At 44.1% G+C, this 24,722-nt stretch overlaps 1 protein-coding gene and 1 long non-coding RNA gene across 3 annotated transcripts in view; one reads left to right on the forward strand and one right to left on the reverse strand.

Annotated features, from left to right (window-relative positions):
* The first annotated feature begins 4,398 nt into the window (after nucleotides 1-4,398).
* LOC142576702 (small G protein signaling modulator 1-like) overlaps nucleotides 4,399-24,722 on the forward strand; it is a 272,548-nt gene continuing 252,224 nt past the window's right edge. The window contains exon 1 of one of the 2 annotated variants that reach the window (XM_075686949.1): nucleotides 4,399-4,473. The gene's annotated coding sequence lies outside the window, so the exon portion shown is untranslated. Of the gene's footprint in view, nucleotides 4,474-7,555; nucleotides 7,576-24,722 lie in introns of those variants that run through there. The other variant, XM_075686950.1, reaches the window with a different exon arrangement.
* Nucleotides 16,478-24,286, reverse strand: LOC142576701 (uncharacterized). The gene is made up of 3 exons (XR_012826929.1): nucleotides 23,997-24,286; nucleotides 20,924-21,076; nucleotides 16,478-16,839 (listed from the first exon to the last, which is right to left on the reverse strand). It is a non-coding gene; the product is annotated as an uncharacterized LOC142576701 (long non-coding RNA).

Here is a 24,722-nt window from a genome sequence, read left to right on the forward strand (position 1 = left end):
GACAGAAGCCGAGCACAACTGCAGTGAACAAGCCAACTTATAGAGCATTTAAAATCTAGGTTCTAAATGTGCTACAGATTTTTCTGAATTCATGGTCGAAAATTTAGGTGTTAAAGGTGACAAACAATTAAAGAGGTCTCTGTTCGGACTGGTAATGCAATGTGTCGCCTAGTTTGATAAAATATGCCATATTACTGGTCTCCCAAGCTAAGGCTGCTGTCTAGTTGCAAGTGCAAATCACTCAATTATGTCTAGGGCACGTTTCAGCAAAAGACAGCCAAATTACTGTGCCATTGAGGTCTATTTCCTGACATCTGATTTTTTCTCAGAAAGCTACCTCGCTAAAAAAAAAAAAAACCTTCACAACAACATAACCCAAACCCCAAAGCTTTCTTGAGAAAAGCCATCACACTGGTCCTTGAACACTAATTACACAGTGGCTCCTTGTGATGTAATGTTATGTACGTCAGCACCTTACAAAGTACAGGAAAATTTAATAATGGCAGCGTGAGAGGTACACAATAAAGTAAAGGGATAAAACATCACACAGGCTGCCATCAGTGTTCATATCTCTATTTCAATGTGGATGTTTTTAGCAGTGAATACATGTTCTCATTAAACTGAGTCATAATATTACAAAAGCGAAGGGCAAGGGTTTTTACATTCTAAACTGACAAATGTGCTTTATTATGATTCACCGCAATACAGGAGGTGTTTTGCAGTGAACGGTCACGTAAGGTTTTGGCTAACTACGGCGGGCGTGTCCTGCAGCGAGGCCTCTTGTGTATTGGAGTAAAGCGTATTATTGTGACAAGAGCTAACCTGGCATGTATGGCTTTAGCCAACAAAAGTTCTCAAGACATCATGCATCCTGCCACGAAAATCTGCTTTGCTGAGAGTAGAACATTAGGTTCGTCGCTGACAGAAACCATACATTCCAGATTCACGTAAATCTTTCCCAATATCGGCATGCTTCACCGCAACACACAAATATGTTGCGGTGATAACGGTGGTCGAACAGGCTGGTGCAAATGTTTCAACAGGGGAGCGTACCTTCATTAGGGCAACTGCTTTCCTTGGCAGTTTTCATATACATGAGTCCCCGCACCCCCACTCCCAAAAGGGTAGATTTAGCTGAACCTTTGCCAAGAAACGTACCGACAAGCGTTTGGTAGTGGCTAGTAGAGATGCAGGAGTCTAAAAAGCGTTGCGAAATTCGGTTCCCTAAGGCTAGCTTCACCGCAATACAAATATGTTAAGCGGTTAGACATACAAAATGTTTTGCGGTGAATCATAGCAAGGGTACCTGGCCTTTGATGCAAAGCAGCTTCCCAAGAGGCACGCTAATCCAGTGGCTAGTTATGCAGTTCCCCGCATGCGAGTGAGTTCCCTGCGTTCGGCGGTTTCCCAGTGACATACAAAATGACATTGATTGACTGTGTTTAAATGGGCGACGGCACTATATGCTGATGCAAAAACGTCGTTTCGCTTTCAAAAACTGCGCTCGGCTAAAGAGAACACCTTGACTCGCACATGACCAAAGCAGTTGAACAGGAAACTACGAAATTACGCAGATATTATGGAAGAAATCAACAGTTCAGAAAAAAATGGCCGTGTAAACATTAACTGGCTGTCGAGGTCGAGAAACCAACGGTTCAAAGCATCACAGCCACGTCCGAAATAGCGCTGAAGGCCGGCCAGTACACTTAGGCGCCTCGGCGCGCGTAATGTAATAGGAGACGGCAGGTGCACAAGTACATCATTAAGGAACACATATTATATATGTCGGTGAAAGCGGTCACTCTTCAGTTCTGACATGCTTCACCGCGTAACACTAGTGTTCTGCGGCGAAGCTGACTTCAGGACGCCGATTTCTTCAACTCATCTAGCGAGGCAGGTCCGTTTATCACGCTTGGCAACGTTTGACATTTTCTGCCTTCATTTCGTTTGTTATTTTTAATTTTGTTATCACAGTGACCCTGTATCACGCAGTAGCAGAGCTAGTGCCGCGCCTTAACTGCGTTCGGAAAGGTAAGCGTTTATGCAGCAGGCACGGCGGCATTGGCTCTTGTTTGGAAACTTCAAGAGACGCTCTTCCGCGCAGCGATGCCATTTGTATTATTAAAAGAATGCAGGTGATGATTAAATGAGCCGCAGCAAAGCTGTAAAAAAGCAGTAGTAATGCTGTTCTAAGATCCTCTCGCTCGAGCGAGATGGTCTCAGAAAAAAAGCGCGATGTAACGCGATCTGACGGAACAGCTCGTCATGCTAGTGTTTTCTTACGTCCTCGTTCTTTCGCGCAACCTCCCCTAAACCAGACTACTGAATGGTTCTGTGCACGCACTGACGATCCTGACGGAGGCAATACCACTCACATGAGCAGCTCCATGTAAGATGCCACGGCCCATTCCACATGCCGGCTGCAATTTGACGCGGCCATGAGGCAAAATATGCGCACAAGGTACCTAATGGTAACGCATCATACAGCTCACAGTTGCAATCCTTTATTACACGCATATAGCGTGGAAAGATGAATTACTCACGCTCTAAGTGGGCACGGAATACGGACCGCTTCGCAGCGCAACCGGCTCCGTAAGACAGACGCCATTGAAATTAGCGGATGAGACATCACGAGTTATAGCGGACGTGACGTCATAGGTAAACGTAGACATTTCGGGCACCTTTTGTCTGCTGTGCCCCGGTCACAGCAGACACGGCCAAAGTAAAAAAAAAAAGTTGTCAACGTATACAAAAAAAAAAATTGGTAGGTGGCGGCATTATTAAAATGGACTTCTTCGATTTTCCACTTCTGGCTACCCGCGGGCTGCCAGAGCCAGAATGTTGAATGCAGATAGTTTCTAAATAAATACCCTAGAGGAAAATGTGGCGCTAGTGTCTACGGGGGTTCTCATGAGCGTTGCCTCAACCTAAAACCCCTCCATACACGTTTCCGCCGACCAGGTTAAGTACCGCCAACCTGCCCTCATCCTCCACCTCCTCCCACTCACCCCCTTAGCTTCCGGCGTTAAGCGGAACTTACGTAGCTGCAGCTTCCTGTTCTGAGTGGAAGTGACGCTTTGTTTTTTAGCGTTATTTACTTTCGCGCCGCTGGAGAGGCTTTAATTGCACGAGCTGCGGTTGAAACTGTGAATGCGATTCCATCCAAGAACCACCGCCTACTGTAACCAGCGATATGCTCGTGTTCGCTGCTTCGCGTCAACCTGCGACGGGTAGTGGCACGAGTGACAACGTACAGTGGAATGTAGTGCCTGGGCGCTTGGAGACCACTGCCGTTTTTCGTGCATTTGGACAACAGCGACCGCGAACTACTACTTCAGCGGAATACACAGCTTGTCCCCTTTGCATTCTTCTTATGGTGACTGCCACAGCTCTGCTAAGCACGCGCGGGCGTCTCACCATCGTCTAACAGCAGTCAAAGCGCAAATTCCCGCAGCGCAACTCCAGGAAGCGGGAACGCCGGAACCGGAAATTTTTAAACCGAAAATACCGGAACCGGATTTGGTGTGAGGGGAAAAGTCGGCGCACAACAAAGGTTGTCGCTACGTCGCTACTTAAGAAAGCGGCGGTGGCGCGTAGATGCAGGGGTTTTACCTCAACCTACATGGGAATGATGGGAAGTACAAGCTTTGGATTGACTTCAATATTTAGACTAGTGGCGTTTGCTTGCGGCGCAGTAAACACAGCTATACTCAAATATTATCGCGTAAAATCTAATTTCACTTCAGCAGTATGTTATATAATGACAACACGCTACATAAACTTTGTACCACTTTGAGATGGACTCATGGTTTACTATGGTTTGTCACCAAGACACACCAGGGTATGCATACTTGTGCGATTCTGTTCCAGATTTAACGCCAAAGAATAATTATTTATTTATTTTTGCATTCACGCGCCACCGCCGCTTTCTTAAGTAGCGACAACCTTTGTTGTGCGCCGCCTTTTTCCCTCACACCAAATCCGGTTCCTGTATTTCCGGTTCCGGCATTTCCGGTTTAAAAATTTGCGGTTCCGACGTTTCCGCTTCCTGGAGTTGCGCTGCGGGAATTTCCGCTTTGAGTGCTGTTAGACGATGGTGAGACGCCCGCGCGTGCTTAGCAGAGCTGTGGCAGTCACCATAAGAAGAATGCAACGGGGTCAAGCTGTTGTATTCCGCTGAAGTAGTAGTTGCGGTCACTGTTGTCCAAATGCACGAAAAACGGCAGTGGTCTCCAAGCGCCCAGGCACTACATTCCACTGTATGTTGTCGCTCGTGCCACAACCCGTCGCAGGTTGACGCGAAGCAGCGAACACGAGCAGATCGCTGGTTACAGTAGGCGGTGGTTCTTGGATGGAATCGCATTCACAGTTTCAACCGCAACTTGTGCAAGTAAAGCCTCTCCAGCGGCGCGAAACTAATCAACGCTAAAAAACAAAGTGTCACTTCCACTCGGAACAGGAAGCTGCAGCTACGTAAGTTCCGCTTGACGCCGGAAGCTAAGGGGGTGAGTGGGAGAGGAGCGTGGAGGAGGAGGGCAGGTTGGCGGTACTTAACCTGTTCGGCGGAAACTTGTATGAAGGGGCTTTAGTCGCCCCTATTGCAAGTACTTGCGTTGTCGCGACATCATTCGAACACTATACGATCAGAGCAGAAACAAGTGCTATAACCTACCCCGGTGGTTGTGTAGGCGTCAGCTCTCGAAGTATTGGGCAATGCACGGTGGGAACCGTTTTATCTGCGGATGCGTGCTTGCACCAACTCTGACGAAACTCTGATCATTCGGGACCTATGAAAGCAGTGCTGTGTTGTTTTTGTTCCCTGCTTAGTTCGCCTGTTTACATACTCGCCTGAATGTGTGCTATTGTGATTTGTAAGTTTTCCCCCGTCGGTCTGTACCAGATACCTCGCATTCAGCTGCTTGTCACCTGTGGTCGTTTTATAACTTTGCTGCAGAATTTTGTCCTTAAGTCGAATAAACTTGGGAAGGAAATCGTGAAGCTTTACTCCCGAAAAGCGCTTGTACGTCTATAGAATTTACAGTTCAAATGCAACACATATCCTCATTTAAATTTTAGAAGAATTTATAATTTCAGTAAATTGGAATTGCAGATAAACAGAATACAATAAATTGAAGATTTCTATATGCACACCAAATAAGTTCTGCAAAGTAAAACGGTTTGTTACATTAAAGTTCAATATATGGAGGTCTAATTGTACAAAATTGATTGATATAGGGGTTGATTGGATACAGGGTGTGCATATTCACATGCCTGCTTCCTTAGTCAGTCGTTCCGTGCCAGTCTACTTGGGCAATAAACCAAGCAACAATGTTAATGTTTTCGAACTGTTCATATATCGGGAGCACACCAAGAAGGTGATCTAAAACCTCCAGGCATATGGTGACTTTCTGTTCCAAAAGAAAAAAAAGTAATAGTAATAATGTGTGCAGTGGCATAGCAGAGTAAACAAACAAAAAAGCTGTCTTTTTAAGACAATGCTACATTTTTTTTTTCCTAATTACAGCAGCCGTGCAAGGTGTTCTAGATCAGTTACAATATTTGAAAATTCATTGTGATGGGCCAGTCTGTTTCCCTTAGTGTTATAATGGCCTCATATTCTTGCGAAGTTAATCATATTACTCCTGTATCCTTACTACATTGAACTCCTGAAATGTTTTATCCCAGCGACTGCTCCTCATCCACCATGCTGCTTCTGCTTAATAGTTCTCAAGGCAATTATATTGCCCTCCTCTCCCTATTATTCAGGCAGAGAAACAGATCCACATGGCCATCACAAACTAATTTTCACTTGCACATGCCCTGACGTTCAAAACATTGCAGTTGAGCTAGAAGCTAGAATCAAGCTAGAAGCTAGAGGGAAGCTAGAATTAGCACTAGTGAAATGTGAAGGTTGTTAGCAAAGGTGCCCACAGTGTGTGAGGCCACAGTTTATGTGAAGATAAAAGTTTTGAGAAAAATTATATAAATTTTGCAGTTGATATTGTTGTTTTATTAATGCTGCTCTTGCTTTAGTTATCCTTTTTTTTTAGTTACCATATGTGTTAAATGTCACAGCATTTGATATTATAGCATTGACATATATCAGTGGGTGGGGGGTCCTCATCTGGATAGTTCATTTCTAATGCATACACTTTGCATGGCTTGTTCGCGTTGCCAACACCTACTGTATTACTTTGCAATTAAAACCTTCACAATTGTTTTTCGCACAAAAATAAAACAAGCAGTCTAAAAATGTTCCTTTGTCTCATGCAATATAGCGCTCCTCTCACCTAAAGCTGTATGTTCTCGAGACACAAGTAAACAGCTACATGTTAGCTGCAAAACCTCTTAAATTTGCAACAATATCGAATATATTGAGACAAAAAAAATATCTTGGTGAACATATTGCTGCAGATGCTGACCAGCACATGAGTAGTGCTTCTTTTATTACAAACATTTAATCACATTGCAGAGAGTGTGTACCACTTAAATCACAATCATTTTATTGAAGTATTTTTGTGTCATTTCCATGTGGGAGAAGCAGGAAATAGTAAGCTGACTCTGCCTTAAAGCAAACATATGCATGAGAGAGCGCTTAAAGCATTACTTGTTCAAACCGAGGCTTTGGTGTCTAGACTTCACGACGAAGAGAGTAAAATGTGAGGTCACTTACCCTGTATTCTGAAACCATCTATGACTGGAAGCTTCATTCCACTGAGCTGAGCGCAGTGCCACCCCTAGACTGAAGACGACGCTGTGTTTCACAGTAATTGACATGAAGTTTAATTAAAGCTAAGCAACCGCCTCTGTCAAGGAGCGGGGCTGCTGTGCATTTGAATCCAGGTGGAGTGTTGAGTGGAGAATACGGGAGTTAGTCATCTATACCTATCCTCGAGCCTCTTAAGAGATTTCCTACAACATTTAAGCTCAGCCTTTCTGTTTTTTCTTGCAGCATGGTTATTACAGGTGGTACAAAACATTCCATTGTACAGTTTATATAATTCTTTGGGAAAACATCCATCATCTCACTAAACAGGAATAGGCTCAATAGGTTCACTGGTATCATCTATAGTGTTTCCATCCAAGACCTATTGCTATTACAAGGCATTGCAGACATTCATTGACGTAGCCAGAAATTTATTTCAGGGAAGGATTCTCCACTGGCCACTACCACTCCCCCATCACCTCTCTCTCTCGCACTATATAAATGTGTGGAGGGTTTTACATCACACCAAGACAAACTCCTAGCACTCCCTGGACAGGAATGCTTTAGCAATGAGGATGCACATTTTTACGTTGCCAAAACAACTTTGATTAACTTCTGACAAAAGTTTTTCATTGCTAAGGCATGCAGCCACTATGCCTAAAATTATGCTATCATCCTTGTGCTGTTTTTAAAAATGACTATATTAAAAATAACATTTTGTTTACAAATTGATGTATTTATATAATGTATATTATGACCTTGTTGGTACATTACTTAGGAAAGCGAGCTGTGCTAAAAACATGACAGCGCTCTGTCTTGTGTCTTCTTGTTTGCAGCCCAGACTTGTTGCAGCCCAAGTAACAGTGGAGGTCAGCGTTATTTTCTTACCAGATTTGCTAGTGAGTGGTTCAGCCATGGCTGTGTATGGAAGAGAGCGGGCACTATTTTGCAAGTCGCCTATTACTTAATTGCAGGCATTATGGGCATGCTTCCCTGACACCTGCCTATTTTAAAGACTGCAGAGCAGCAAGCACAGCACATGCTATGACAGGGTAGGTGAATCTCGGCTAAGGCAACTGGCCACGGCTATCTGGTGTAGAGCGATCGAGCAGTGATGAGACAATCCCCCTATGTTCCATAATTTTTCACTTCATTCTTGATGCCCTTAATGCGCGTCACCACCCTAGCCCCCTTACCGTATCCATCTCCCCACTCCCTGGAGCTCTCTGAAACTCTTTTCAGCTAATCACTGTCCCACTTTTCAACATTCACTGGGTTGTTGAATGACACAGCATTCTCTAACATGCCTATATTTATGTTTCTGTGTGGACATCGAAGCCATTTACCTAGCTCCCCTAGTTTGTTGTGGCGGCTTCTTAGCTTCCCTGGTCCAGCACCCCATCCTTGATATAAATTGCCGCGCGCAAATCAGCATTCTGTAGGCCTTTCTTTCTTGTCCCAATTTCTCTCCATTTTTTCATTCTTAGTAGTGTGTACAAACTAGCGTGAGAGCAAGCTCTTCTGAAGTTTATTAACATAATGAAAGTCAGAGTCAATTGAAAGTAAAAGAAGAAAAAAAAAAAAGGTGGGGGGAGTGTTTTTATGAGTTTTCTAAACAAGCAAGTTGTAATATAAGTAAGTTGTATAATAGCAAGCACCAAGTATGAAAGAATAAAAAACGCATTTGCACTTCTCGTCTGACGAAATTTACTGTGCTTTTACAGAAATGAAAATCATTGAAAAGGAAGTTAGTGTTTACGTTGAGATACGAGCACGTAATCTGTAAGCCTCGTAAGCTTATGTCAAGTAAAACAACATGAAATCCTGAGAGATTGAGCTTCTTAAGTACACGTGTTATAATAGGAACACCAACGTTCTTCAGGATGATAAAAGCACTGTAGATCAAGGTTCTGCACGTAGTGGAAACATTGTTAAATCTGTTAAGATGTGAATGTGGGCAAGTTGGTAACAAATTTCTAACTTGCTAAAGCACATTACTGTCCTCATCGAACTAATAACTATAGTTTCTTGTACATGTGTCTTGATCACATTCAGCACAACATTATGCATTTTTATCTTTCTTTAATACATTCTGTAGCCCCTCAATGGATTCAAGATGGTAGAAACCTATGTTGAACTACAAAGTGCTTGCCATTAGAAAAGACAAGAAGTCAGTTCCTGTGTTAGAAATATTTATTAGTTAGAGAAAGGCTAAAATTTAGTATGAACATTAGCCATGTGCTGAAGTTTTCATCCTACTCATTTTACAGTTGAAGCTAGCTTGCTTCTCAGGTTACTTGTGCTTAGAATTAAAGCACAACAAACAGATGAATGGCTTGCCGAAGCCTTATTCACAGAAAGTGGTCACTTTTCTCACTCTCACCATAGTGTTTGGGCTATTGCTGGTACTGTTGGCCGCATAGCAGCCAGTGCAGTGCCACTGAGTGTCGTGTGCCGATGTGCCAGTTTTTCTTAGCATGTGGACACTTCTCCCACGAGTTTCTTCGATGTTGTCTTGACGAGGGCCGAACAGTGAATGAGCCAGTTCATCTTGAAATTTTATAATTGGCGTAGAGTTTCCTTCAAGCATGCCACGAATGTTCCACCCATTTATGATGGCACTTCCAACAAGCAACTCAACAGCTACCTTTCTGTACCACTTGAGTCCTTTTCTAAAGCAGGGGTGGTATAACGTCATTTGGTCACTATAGTCGACTCCCTTTTTTGCTGCATTGTAATCGAGACCGGCCTGATGTTTCATGATTGGTGCGCCGTCCCTTGTTTTCTTCCCACTGTCCACCAAAGTTGCTTCATATTTGGCGACAGATGTGAGTATCAGAACAGGCCTCTTGTCCATCCACTTCAGTGCCTTCACTCCATTTTTGGACTGAAGTCCGGTAACACTGCCATTTGCAACCTTTACTTCAGTGAGATCTTTTGGCAGCCCTTTCCTCACTGAGCGAACTGTGCCACGAATGAAAGTGTCTTCCTTTAGAAGGCGAAGAGTGAGCGGCAAGCTCATGTAGAAGTTGTCTACGTACAGCGGGCACGCGACTTCCTTGTAATTTTGCAGGAGTTTCAAGCATACATCTTCGGCATGTCCGATGCCAACTGTTCAGTCACACTTTCCGGCATATACATCAACCTTTAGCTTGTAACCGTCTTTGGTACATGCCTTGAACAGCCTGACTCTGTAAGAACGAAAGTCTGTCACGCCATGGCACTATTGTTTCATCTATCACAACCTCCTTTCCCGGCTCAAGCACAGTGGCAAATATTTTGGTTCAATTTCTCTACCAGAGGATGAATCTTAAAGACATGATCCTGCAACTCTGCAACCAGTTAATTGTCCGCAAAATGCCGGAACCTCAAAAGTAGGGAAAAGGCGGTCACGGCTCATATTTTGACGAATGAGTTCAACACCATACAGGTTACTTTTTGCCCAGTAGTGACTCAGATAGGAAGATGGACGAGATTAATACAAATTGGTATTCCAACAAATGCTTTCGTTTGTTGGAGATTGGTTTCCATCCAATTTTTCAACTTTGATTTAGATTTGGGAGTAGGAAGACAGAGGAGACCTATACAAATCAGTATTCGAATAAATGCTTTCATTTCTTTGGCATTGGTTTCCGTCCAATTTTTCAACCGTGATTTAGATTTAGGAGTAGTTGACTTCAACACTTGTTGTGTAAACCTGTTTGTTTCATTGACCATCATTTGCCAAATGTCATCCGTAATAAACAGTGAACATAAAGATGGGGCATAACGGCTAGATGGCAACTGAATGATAGTGGGCGGCCTAGAGTGTGGTTTCACACTAGGCGAAGTGGTTGTTGCCGGTGTCCATTTCTCTAGAGATGGGCTGAGAGAAATGAGAGCATCGTATCCTGAATCATTCACCTCAGAATCATCAGTCAGGTCTGGCTCTCCATTCGACATGCTGGCTGAGGTCTGTGATGGTTCGTAAACACTATCTTTCTCACTGATTTCACTGTCTGTCCACTGCTGAACATCTGACACTGAAGCACTTGACTCATCCGCTGGTGATCGCGAAGTTGCTGGTGCATTCTTCTGGCCCAAAACGAAGTTTATTTGTTTCCTCTGCATTGTGCTTTTTTTTTTGCATCCATAAGGGGCATGAGGATCTATCTATGAGACACGCTGAAAAGTTTGGGAGTAGCAAGAAAAATGCAGGTACTTATTCCAACGGCACGTATTTCAAGAACTGCGGCGAAAAGTTTGCAAGAAACCCAACTGAGAAATGTGCCGCCACTCCACCCTCCGAAACAAACATGCCACCCCATGACCATTGCAGTAAAAAGATATATTAGTTGCAATTTCAAACCTCAGATGGCAACACAAGAGCGAGAATTCTTGCGTGTGGGTCACTGGTGAGTCACGCCGCACACAGCATAAAAACGTTTTCATTGAGTGCATCGTGGATTGCCATTGGGTCATAGCATTTAACATCAGACAAGTAGCCTACTGGCTATCTATAACCTCACACAACAAAAATCGTACCTCTGAGTTCAAGTGTCATAATGTTATCGCAGCAGCAAGCAGATGAATGCCCGTAACTTTGCTGCTGCATAGGAGCACAGGCTGTGCTGTGATGACACTCAGAGTAACACGTGACTTAGATTCAAGGCAGCATCAGTTATTTGTTGAATCTGTTGCTTCAGTGGACTAATTAAAGTTTAGAGAAATAATGAAAAATACAACCCGAATGTCGGGGTGCTTTTGTTTTACTTCGCACTGTAGCAATTAAGAGAGATGAATTTCCGTTTCGTCTCCTTTTTCCGACGTTTGCACGCGCGCAGAGAACGAAACTATACGTCATTGTCTACTGTGTTCCAGCATTGCGATCATGCTCTTTCATTCTCTCGCGTTTGCCTCAGTGCTGGGGCACTGACTTATACCGCTAATCACGTGTTCTCGTGTAGAGTGCGCATTATCGTCCGCTACAGGAAACGAGACAAGCGCAAGAGCTCGCGCGACACCGTCACCGGAAGTGTGCCGGTGACGGTGAAAAAAAGAAGACGGCAGGGTATACCCGCCGCGCGACCCCTCGGCTCCGGTATGGGAGAACGCAGTGAAGGAAATTTGCTTACACAGGCGAAACGGGGAAAGTCGAGAGAGTGTTTATATAGGCGGCGACGTTCGTCTCCTGAAATCATGTGTTCGCGGCACTTCAATCATTCTCTCTCTGCTGTTAATGAACCAATTTGAAAAATGCTTGCGGTAGAACACTTCTTAGAGGGCACGTAACAACTTTCAGCGTATAACCAAAATTTGTTATGTAGCCTGTGAGGGGCCCTTTAAAACAAACTCGGTAAAAATCGGGTGTACCGTGGGATGTTGTTACAGCTGCGTCGAGCTTCACAGCTCTCTACACAAGTATTGCTGTGAAGCCTGTGGCAGAAATAGAGTTTTATTAAATCAAAGGACTGCATAGAGCGCGCTCTCGTGTTGTGCTACGTGAATTAAATCATTCGTTTCCTGTCTGCACAAACGTTTGCATCTCGAGTGGATTTCGAGCACACCGTATAATAATGTGCAGTTCCGTCGTGCTTCGCAGCACTATACACAAGCACTGCCGTAAAGCTAGTGGCAAAAGTACGATGTCATGAAACCAGATCAATGCATATACCACGCTCTTTTGGTGCGCTGCGTGAATGGAAACATTGCTTGCCTGCCTGCACAAACGTTTGCATCTCGAGTTAATATCAAACAAACCATATAATATGTGCAGTTTGTCGATCGCTTCACCGCACTGCATGCAAGCATTGCCGTAAAGCCTGTAGTATAAATAGGGTTTCATGAAGTCAAATTAATGCGCAAACCTCGCACTTGTGGTGTACAACGTAAACAAAGAATTGGTTGCCATGTCTCCGCAGCAGTTGGTCACGTTGATTTGTGTGAGCATATAGGTTCATGTGCCCCATCTACCTCTGTGATGAGAAAATAAGCAAGAATATCAGCTGCTATGTGTCGATGCATATGCTTTTTATTACAAGGTGTAGGAGCAGTACATCTTACTGCATGAGTAAACCACTCATGGAAACAGTACGTTCCTTGAACATTGTAGCTATTTAATAGCCTAGGAAGCGCGCTATATTGGAAGTTGCAATTTTTTTTCTGTTCGCAAAATTCAATAACTCGATGCTTTTTCTAAAAGCAAAAAATTATAAATTTCGCAATGATACGTATGCTGCGTCAGTAAGTAGGCAGCACATAATTAGGCTAAACCAGAGGAATATCTGCAGGTAGGGATTTATACAAATGTACAAAGTATTTTTAAAAAATGTTTTCTCAAATGTTTTCAGTGTGGAGTAAGGAGTTGCATATGCGTCCAGCGCTGATTTCCAGCGCTTAATTTTTGTTGAACCTTGATGTAACAAAGACCTAACACTCAGCACTCTACTTTGTTACATAAAAATTTTTTTTTACAATGGAACACTGCATTCTACTATACGTGCCGCTCATACGCCTCAAAATTTTGGCCCCTCTAAGGAAGTCACTGTTTTAAGTCACTGTTCTCTAAGTTTCGTCAGAAACTTAGATAACGCTACTTCCAACACTCGTGAAACCAGCAGCCACGTCGGCTTGCCGCCTTTACACCGGCCGCAAATTACTTTAAAAAATGTGGCACGCGCGGGCCGTGTATATGCACTCTGCTGCGCGCGGACAGCCATATATGCACGGGCACGGCCGGGCAAGAGACGTCGCGCGCTCTCCTACCCTAGCGCGCGCTTGATCACGGGACGTGGACAGCGCGCATAAAGCTGCCATCCTTCTCGGCTCACCCTCGCACCCTTTCATTCGCAATTAACCCCAGCATGTGGGATGAAACGGGGCACTATAATTTTTGTCACACTTGGACTTTAAACCAAACATCAGGGCGATGGCGAAAATTCGCTTGGGGTGTCCAAAAATTGCTATCGCAATAATACACTATGGAGAAAGGTATTATGGAAATTATCTGTGGATGGGTCGAAACCCCTTAATTTCCCAAACACGCACCCATCCACTGGCACGCTGCACACATGGATCCCGCGCGGCACGCTGCATCATTAAGGCGTATCGTTCTTCTCTAGCTCTATGATCATTTCTGCAGTAATCACTTGGCGAGAAGCTTAATTTCCAACCTATGCGCAAGTGTCGTACCTGAATCTCGAAAGTACACGGACCATATATATGTTGGCAAAATAATCGGAACTCCCTATCTAGACTCGCCAAAATTATACTTAGCTGCTCACTTGAACTCATAAGAATATACTACTCAGCCGAGCTCACTCGGGCTCAAACTCGCCAAAATACTGCTCAGCTGGGCTCACTCAGACTCATGGGATGATCTGAGGGAGTTGACTCATCAGTGAGTTTGCCAGCGTATGATGTGTGCTGAACCACAAACCTGGCTTTCTTGAATAAAAACAGTTGGTCGCTGCAGCATATGGGTGCACACAAGTGTAATTCAGAGAGTGCGACATTGTAAAGGCTGCCACAGTTACCATGCCATGCTGCAGCTCATTTCAATCATGTCAAATGCAATACCCCTGCCAGCTTTTAGTCAGTCGATCAAATGTGATTGCTATTTATCTCATCACAACACCTCATTTTCCTGCCTAAGGCTTTGGGTGAATTTTCCTTGGCATCCATTTTGTTACTCTAACAGGTTACCAGTTATCTGTTGCCTATACGAAATTTGAAGTTGTGCACATGTCATGTGAACTCCATGCCAAACTCGTAGTACTGCATGCATTTTTGCAGTTAGGTCTAGAGTTACAGAATCGCATGTGGGAGTTACTTTAGTTAGCAACTGTAGCTTTGAAACAAACATGTGCATGAGAGGGTGCTTAAGTGTTACCTGTCAAGACTGGGAGCACCAAGGCAACTTGTGCAGCAAAGGCATGGGCAGTACGAGCCCACAAATTTTACTAAGTGTGGCTGAGGTGATGCGTCCAGACTTCACTATGAAGAGAGCCAAATAAAAGGTTGCCTATCCATCATACCTATTCTGGAGCCTTTTCTTGAGCTTTTCTAAAACATTAAGCTCAGCGTGTACACTTTATCACAGCATAATTATTACATGTGATATAAAACATTGTATTGTGCAGTTTCTCCAACTCTTCGTGAAGGCATCTATACATAGATTAAACAGGAATAGGCTCAATGTTGACATATCTCCACAGTAGCATCTCCAGGACCTCGTACTGTCACAATGCATCACAGACATTATTTAAGTGAACTCCAAAAGTGAAGCTCTTTGTTAACATTGGCTAAAATTGTATTTTTATATAGCAAAGTGATCATGCATAAATCTGTATGTCATGGCAGAACACTTCGTTTCTCACGGACTTTAGTTTACAATTGTTTTCAAGTTCAGGAAAATTGTGCAGTGGGCTAGTTGGTTCGACATACTTAACACTGTTGTGCGGAGTGACGAAGGGACAGGACTTGAGCGAGAAAACAACACACGACACCTGAGCACAAACTATCAACTGGTGATTATCACAAGACAATGATTCTGCTGAAAAGTAGGAACCAAAGGAAAAGAGAAGTCGTGGAAGCATAAAACCTCAAGGTGGACCCACAGGGCTCATGTGTCAGCCCGCCGTCTATTTCACTCAGCAATAAAGAGATTAGCATAATCGCTGACAATAGAGGGTGTAGGTAGACCGGGAAGAGGACTCCTGTGCATGCGTGTAGGCTTTATGTACGCTTCACTTGCAGAAAAAAAAACCAGTTCATAGTTTGCGCTCAGGTGTCGTGTGTTGTTTTCTCGCTCAAATCCTGACCCTTCATCGCTCTGCGCAACAGTGTTAAGTTTTCAGGTTGTTCGTTATGTGATGTAGGAAGGGTAAAATTGACGGGAAATCCCAATATTCTCGGGCATATCGCGAAAAATATGGCCCAAGTCAAGTGTCATTTTAGGCTCCACTGTCCCCTTTTATAGGGCAAATAGTAATAGTTTGAATTCTATGGGCGCTGGTTGCTTTTTCTGACTTAACCTAGGCGGTGCTCAGCTCTCATTTGAAAGGAACAGGTAAACAGGAGGACTTGCCACATAAGTAGGAGGTAGCACTCCAGACTTAAGCTTAATATACTGCTTGCTTCCACAGCCCTAGGGGGCTAGTCTGTAAGTGTTGACTAAGTGGACTGTCCATTCCAGTACACGCTGAATGAATAGAGCACAAGAGCCCACGGTGACGATTGCTGCTTGCTCTACCAACTTAGAGCGCTACCTAATCAGTGTGTGCTGAAATAGTCCACTTAGTGGATCCTTACAGAATCCTTCCCTAGACTGATGTTTCTGTTGGTAGGTTGCAAGTATTGCACTTTCTTTCCTTTCATGTGGGCAGTTCCCACATATGGATGTAATTTAACATATTGTATTCATATTGCCTTTGGTCTATAAATTTCCAATTCATGCTTATAACCAGGCCTACCAGCTCTTGTCCTGCATATTTATATAGCCTTCTCATTTCTGCATCAACACTGCACATATTTATAGCAAATTGGAGTCATTCTCCATTATACCCTCAAGCACTTGAAGTAGACACTGCCACAATACCAAGGGAGGGGGGACAGTAACGCAAAAACCTTATTGGGCTTGTAGTGCTGCTGAAGGATGCACACATACCATTTATGCTAAAATTCTCAGCAGACATTCCAAAGTTTGTACGAGTTCGACTTTAGCTGGCTAAACTGAATGATTCATATTGAAGGCAGTTCTTGCAACACTTGATCAAACTGAATGAAACTGGACAGCACAATTAGCTGTGTTCATCTACCATTTATACGACTGCTGCCCCAAGCATTTTGCCTGTTACTTTGCCTTTCGTTTCTGTACTATCAAGTTCAAGTACACATGTACTTTATCACTGTACAAGTAAAATGGCTTCAAGGCTTTTCCTGGGCATTCAACAGTCACTATTTATTCCTATAAACCTTCCTGCATGTGAAGGCAAAAGAAACTTATTAATTCATGCTGGAAGTATAAAAAGACAGTTATTTGCACAGAAAATGTTTATTTTGAGCACCGAGGTTCTTGCTGATGTAGATATGGTGCTGGCTCCCTCCTTGCCCGAAGCATGTGCTTGCTGTACTCAGCACCAGATGATGGCTTCCTAGGTCAAAAGATCAAATTGAAATAAGAGGCATTTTGTTTAGCTCCGGAAAGAGAAAGCAGGATTGAGACATTAACATGTATAAAAAATACTTGCCTAAAGAAAAATTAATACACAAGCAAATTCACTAAAGAGGTTCACTTTCAAGAGCAAAAGTATGGTTACGATGAAAATTACAAGGAAGCTTCACTGCTCATTGAGGTTTCGGTTTAGTAGTTGTTGAGCCACGAGGGTTAGCATGCTACATCTTGCATATTATGTTTTGTAGAACAATATTGCACTTTGAACAATGTAGTGCCTATTTAAATGAACTGACAAGGAACGCTGAAACTCCAGGCTAGTTTGGTCTGCACAAGATATGATACAGACACTGTACTGCATTCGTGTTTTTGTCACTGATCTCATGCACAAAGGTCATTCACACCTATCCTACATGAAATGCAGTTACTTCTTTGAAGCTTCATCTAGTCCTTGAATTTGCTGCATGCTTATGTCTAAGGGAGCTTGTTTGGTTCCTGTTAATGTAGTACATCTAAGCAACTGCTATCAAATGCCCATAGTGTTCCCTTGCATGTACAAAACATTTTTGGCCCTTTCAATGCACAATACTCATTACATTTGACACTTGGGGCTCGTGCAAGGCGCCATTTAGTATTATATGCTTGTCCACATCTGATAATACCTTCATAGCTGGGTCATTCCCATGCCAAATGCCTTGGTTATTACTGTGACCATCTCACACTTTTCCTTTAGAATCTTCTTGTCCACTTTTAAGGAAGCATCCCATGACACAATGTCTCCATCCTAGTGGTGCTATGGAGTTAACTTATGTACTAGTTGTAGCAAATGACGTCAACTGAAGGCCACTGAAGATAAAACTCTCTGCGAGAACTCCTTTTGCACAAAAAATGCAAACAATACAGAATAGTGAAAATGTAGTTATCTGGCAAGACTGGCTGCATCCATCATCTTTGTTTGGTGCAATTCTGAGGTGGCTCCCTGTTACAAGACGCTTGGCGATTATTGCCATGCGACTGTTCGGGACTCTATAAAACACAAGAATTGCCTTACTCCGGCCTTTCTCTTTGTGCAGCGGCCAACGTTATTATTCGTCCAATCGCACCGTGTACTGTTCGTGTGTCCATAGACTAAATTCTTCACCACATTGCTTTTGCGGTATTTCGTGAGTGACCCATGAACTCATCTTGGGGTGGGACTTCTTATCTTTGGCGTTCGCTTCTATCTCTTGTCGTCAGCGCCTCACACAACTGGATGCCACTGGCAGTTCTCTTCCTAACCTCGAAGAACGCATTTGTCTCGTCACCTCTTCCGATTACGTTCTTTGGCCACCTAGAGAAGAGATTATAGGTGTCGACTCCTGTAACATTGTGGATGGCGGCGTATTCATTCTACCCTATGACCATACCCTATCTCGAGCAATTCTGATTACCCCTGGCCTTATTCGCTTCTCTGAGGGGTCTGCATTGCTTACTGCAATAAACCAAATCGAACCCCAACTGTTGCCTCGTGGATCAACCGTCACTTGAGCTGTTGACACTCATGTCGTTGCAATTGTCACGAAGACAGCTCAGTGTGTTCTTGCGTCTATTACTGTGTGCTGAACAAAATCGTGCGCAAAGATGTTTACCCCGTGTCACGGATGGATGATGCACTAGATTCACTCCACGGTGCTGAATATATTTCTAGCCTTGACTTTAGACCAGGCTACTGGCAAATACCGACGTCCAAATCCGACAAAGCAAAAACGACATTTGCTACCCCTGATGGGCTCTACGAGTTCAGTGCGATGCCTTTTGGACTCTGCAATGTGCCTGCCACATTCGAACACATGATCGATAAGTCTTGTGTGGCTTGAAATGGAAAACCTGTCTGTGCTATCTCGACGACATTGTGTTTTCAACCATGTTCTCACAACATTTGCAACATCTTGATGAAGTCCTTGCCTGTCTTGCAAATGCTGGTCTGCAGCTCAGCACACGCACACGTGCGCACGCACACACACACACACAAATGCAGGTTGGCCAGCAAGGCCATCAAAGTTCTGGGGCACATAGTCAGCAAAGAAGGTATTCGACCGGACCCCGAGAAGCTTACTGCCATCTTCGAATTTTGTGTCCACTGCGTCAAAAAGACATGCACAGTTTTCCTGGACTTGCTTCTTCCGGCACTTCATATGCAACTTCGCTACGTTTACGTCCCCGCTCCATCAACTCCTCACCAGTAATGCGCCCTTTGTTTCGTCCAACGAATGTGAACATGCTTTCCTGCTTTTGCAACATGCCCTGACGTCAGACCCAGTACTGTGCCACTTTGATCCGACCGCACCCACCATCTTTCACACCGACGCTAGCAGTCAGTCTCGGTGCCATTCTATTGCAATGTGACAACACATTCCGCGAACGAGTAATTGCTTATGCTAGTCGTGCACTAACCAGTGCAGAAAATTACTACACCATAACCAAGCAGGAGTGCCTTGCTGTTGGGCAGTGCAAAAATTTCACCCATGTCTTCATGGCCGCCATTTCACAGTCGTTACCGACCATAACACACTGTGCTGGCTTTCATCGCTAAAGAATTTATCAGGTCACCTGGGTTGCTGTGTGCTTCACCTACAGGAGTACGATTTCAATGTCACCTACAGGGCTGCAAAGAAGCATCAAGACACCAATGCTCTCTCTTGCTACCCTCTGCCGAATCATGACGATTCACCATAACCTCTCCGTGATTGTGTACGTCCCGAGTCCTCTTCATCGGCTTTACCCATTGTAACCCTCGAATGGCTAAGACAAGACAGCCCATCTGTCCTTGTGTCCCACTAACGCGTCGACCCATACTGCTGAACTATTCTCCAACGCATGGAAGATTCTTCGTCGCCTCCAAATGCCAGACTTCGTCGACAACTTAATCAATTCAAGCTGCACAATGGGGTTTTACATCGCAACATTTATCAGATCGATGGCAACAAATGGGTCCCGGTCATACCATGTTCTCTGCAATGTGAGGTGCTTGAAGCCTTTCACGATCATGCGACGACTGGTCGTCTAGGCTACCACAAGACTTACAACAGAATATGAAGTCGTTGCTCCTGGCCTGGCCCATCTTCAGCCGTTGCAAAGTATGTTGCACCCTGCGTTCATTGTCAAAGCAAACCCAACAGCTCCTTCTGGCTCTTTACAACCTCTGCCTTGTCCCGCTTCGCCTATTGAAGTAGTTGGAATAGACTTGTACGGTCCTCTTCCCATGACCTTACATGGAAATTGTTGGATTGCAACGGCCATAGACCAACACGCTATGCGGAGACAGCATCTCTACCATCCGGGACTGCTGCTGAAATCGCCGATTTCTTTCTACACAACATTATCTTACACTGCAGCGCTCCGCGCGTTCTCCTCAGTGACCGCAGCAGTCTTCCTCTCTTCTATCCTTACCGAAGTTCTGTGCGCCTCTAACACAATTTGCAAGACGACTTCCAGTTACCATCCGCAGACCAAAAAGGTTGACAGAGTGTTTTCACCATACCCTCTCTGACATGATTGCGATGTACGTACATCCACCCTGGCCACACGAACGGGGATGCAATTCTGCCGTTCATGACATTCGCCTATAACATGGCTACGCAACGTACTACTGGCTTTTAACATTTTTTCTTCATCTATGGCTGTTCACCAAGTTTCATTCTTGATATATCATTCCTTTCGACTCCTGTACCCCCATCAGTTCCTTTCTTGGAACAGTTTGTGTCTCGCCTCGCAGAGTGCAGACGCCTCGCCCCGCTTAACACCGGCGTCTCCCAGGACGCTCGCAAGTTTCGTTACGACTGGACCCACTGTGCTGTGACTTTTTCTCCTGGTGACGAAGTTCTTTGGACTCCTGTGTGCATTCCTGGCTTATGCAAAAAATTTCTCGTGTTTTATTCGACTTTCCACGGTCATTGAGCAGACATCACCTGTCAATTACCATGTCTCGCTTGTTAGAACACCACCCGATTCCCGTTGCTGTGGCACAGAGATAGTGCATGTCTCCCGCTTAAAACCAAATACTCGACGCATTTTATAGTACTTACGCGCTGCCAGGCGGCCGCTTCCACAGCGAGAGAGAATTAGCATGGGCACAACACATGTCTGACTTTCAACTTCATCATCTGCACATCTTTCCCATCTGCATATATCATCACCAGCAGCACAGTTTAATCCTCAAGGTAGTAGTCCGAGCTTGGCTGGAATAAAGCAGTTCCTTACGATATATATATATATATATATATATATATATATATATATATATATATATATATATATATATATATATATTTTTGCACCTCAAGAAATTTCGCTTGACCTCGAAGACTTCAGCGCTGAAGTGACGGCGCTAAGTATATACAAGACCTCATAGTAGGAGACAGTTCAATTTCACAGCCTGAGTCCCCTTGCTGGTGTAATCTTCCTTCGTGTAATTGTCGCATACTTGGCTATCACTAACACTGCTTTGCCTTTCTGCAAAACTGCAGCCTCTCTTATTTTTCTGCTAGTCCGAGCATAAGTGCTGCCGCACATGACTGCTGTTGATTCTGATTTCGAGTGAATCTGGCTTGGCCTCATTACGGTGACTGAGTGAATTATAGAGAGAGAGAAATAGAAGAGAGGAAAGGCAGAGAGGTTAACCAGACGCATGTCCGTTTTTCTACCCTGCACTGGGGAAGGGGGTATAGGGATGAAGAGAGAGAGTGTTCCACAGCTATCATGCACTAAGATTTAAAAAAAAAGTTCCGTTACTCGAAGAAAACCTAGTGCATATTGTTTCCAGTAAAGTGGAGTAGTAGCCAGTAATTCTTTCGTTACTGAGATTTAATTTGGTAATTACAATTATCTAACTCGAGAAGTACTCTCATAATTTTCAATGTGTCAATGAGGCATTTGTTGGCATCCCAAAATGACATCTAACTGCAGTGTTTTCAGCCACATACTAATTGCGTACAATTTTACCGACTGGGAAATAACCTCACGAACTATGAAAAACACTATGTGAGTGAACTCTCACCCGCATCATAAAGCAGTGCCCTCAAATAAGCTGATTGAAAGTAACTGCATTGCCTATCGCAAACCCGAAGAGACAGCGCACCACCTTGATAATGGTACGGAAGGAGCCCCAACAGCAGGTTTCGCAGCTTCTCCTTTCTCTCTACGTCACACTTATTATCTCTCTCTCAAGGCCGACTGATAAATGATAACAAAAGCACCTTGATAACGCAGCCAAAGTGCAGCTTGACCACACACGAAATGTGAAGAGCAATGTAATAGGCACAGAATGTTTCAAAATCCAGACTTTGCTCGCACCGCATCGAAAGAGTGCGGGCGAAGTTATATTTCACACCAGAAACTTGCTTCGGACTAAAGCCAACACGGACCAAAGCCAATATAAAGTGAGCGTCTTATTTTTCATGAAAGTGTATACGTGCTGCAAAAACAGGTTCGTGTCAACAAATAAAAGCGAAATAAACAGAATGGAAAGCGACCAACTTGTAGAGAAAAGGCAAAACCAATGCGTTCACGAAATTAAATATACCGCTTCTATGAGCCGAACTGGCAATCAGAATGTCGGCACACACACACACAGACAAAAAAAAAAAAAAACTGTGTGCTCTTACTATCTATTAATTCGTAAGCCCCGTTGAACATCAGCCTAGAGGACGTGTTCAAATAGGTCTCCTTTTACAGCTACGCAGTACTGTCTATTTTATCACACCTTTAGTGGCTTTCTTGATGACCGATGCCGGAATTCTATGGCAGACATCCATTATCCTTACCTTGAACTAATCTGACATCCGTCTAATCTGACGTCCGGCACAATCTTTCACATAACCCCAAAGAAAGAAACTTAACGGAGAGAGGTCAGGTGACCTAGCCGGCCTATTTACAGGCTCGTGCCTTCCAATCTATTTGAAAAGTAGCACCCAACCAGTTTCGTGCTCGGCTGCTGCTGCATGCAGGTGGCCCATCTTGCTGATACAGCAGAAGTGGAAGATGTGACAGCGGGACTTTGCTGAGAAACTCATCAACCACTCCTTCAAGGATATCGTTCACATAACGCTGTCCAGTCAGTGCGTGATTGAAGATGGTACTGATTATTGCACTGGCGTAGATTCCAAACCACACATTGAGCAACCACTGGTACTGGCGCCGATTGCGCTGTACTTAATGTAGATTGGAGTCCCTCCAATAGTGTGCGTGAATGCCAATGAATGTATATATGATGGCACCTACACTGTTCTTTTGCGCAAACTCATCATGCCACAGGTTCTTAGTGTCAAGAGGTAAAACTTACCAGACCCAGCTTGTCAGTTAACAATATACACTATAGAATTAACGTCTAAGGTTATCACTAAGAAGAGTGCTAAAACCCCTTAATGCTTACATTAGGACCAGAATTCACAAGTGGCTGTAATATCAATGTGTAAGCGCTCAGAGGGTTCCTGAAGCACTGTTGAGTACATGAACATAACTTCCAGCCGGGATATACACGTGCGATGGGAGACAATGTCACACTCTTAAAAAGTCACTCGTTACAAAGCAATACACAACACCCTTTCTCACAAAACCTTATAACACTAGTAAAATTTGTTGGCCACGTTTCGATTTATCATACTTTTAAGCAAGCACATAAAGAGAACATCCCAGTCTTCATCCACGATTAAATCACCAGTATTAAATGGACCCACCATAAGGGTTATTTGGCAACAGCATGTGTATGTCCATGCTTGTATCGTTTATTGATTGTCCCGCTCTAGTAGAATGGACGACCACGCAGCCTGATCATGCACTTTGTAATGAAGCTTCTTTCTAGAAAATCACAAATACCGACCGCATACACAACCTTTGTCACATCTGCACAGAGCACTCGAGCGTTACGCTGCGGAGAAAGGTTACCAGAGAACGGCTGTTGACAGCGCAGCGATATTGCTATGTAAAGGCTCATATTACTATGTAAACGAACGCTGTAGCACTGGCTGATCGGTGCGGCGGTCCGCGGGATGCGTCACAAGGAAAATAAGCTGGTAAGGAACCTGGAAATGAAGTATCAGGCAGCCGAAAGCGTAGGTTTGCATAGTAGAGGCACATCGAATGGAAAAGTGAAGTACTTACGATAGCTTACGCTAGCACAAGCCCCGAAAAATAAACGATCCACATCTTTGTCCAGTTGTTTCAGCGTAGCTCACCTTTGAGCTTGCCATTCTGCCGCCAAAAACCAAAGACGGATGTGACATCGCGGACGCGAAAAACAAAGAATGAATGCGACATCCCGGACGTGACGTTTGGGTGAACCTAACGCCTGCGTTCCGTCGACCGGGTGAACGCAGACACTTTCTTTGAGAACGCATTATTTGCATAGCCATATCCACGTTTTAGACGAAGCCTCTTACAACACCAGCCAACACGAGCCTCGCAGACACATATACCGTCATTCCCATGACGGCACGGTGACCCCTTGAGAAACTCCCATAGACGGTGGCGCCAGATTACCCTCTAGGTGTTGTAGTGAGAAACTCTATGGTTTAATGCAAGTGGACAGGCATACAAGTAGAACAAACTAGAGATATGACATAACCAATAGGTCAGGACACAGCATTCTGCTTCGAAAACATAGGAAAGTTCGTTGCATCTAGGGCTTCCTATGCCCAAGGCCATAGAGTTTCTCACTATAACACCTAGAGGGTAATCTGGCGCCACCGTCTATGGGAGTTTCTTAAGGGGGCACCGTGCCGTCATGGGAATGCTGGTATATGTGTCTGCGAGGCTCGTGTTGGCTGGTGTTCTAAGAGGCTTCGTCTAAAACGTGGATATGGCTACGCAAATAACGCGTGGTCAAAG

This window comes from Dermacentor variabilis, chromosome 3, assembly GCF_050947875.1.
Source record: "Dermacentor variabilis isolate Ectoservices chromosome 3, ASM5094787v1, whole genome shotgun sequence".
In the NCBI taxonomy this organism is placed as follows: Eukaryota; Metazoa; Arthropoda; class Arachnida; order Ixodida; family Ixodidae; genus Dermacentor; species Dermacentor variabilis.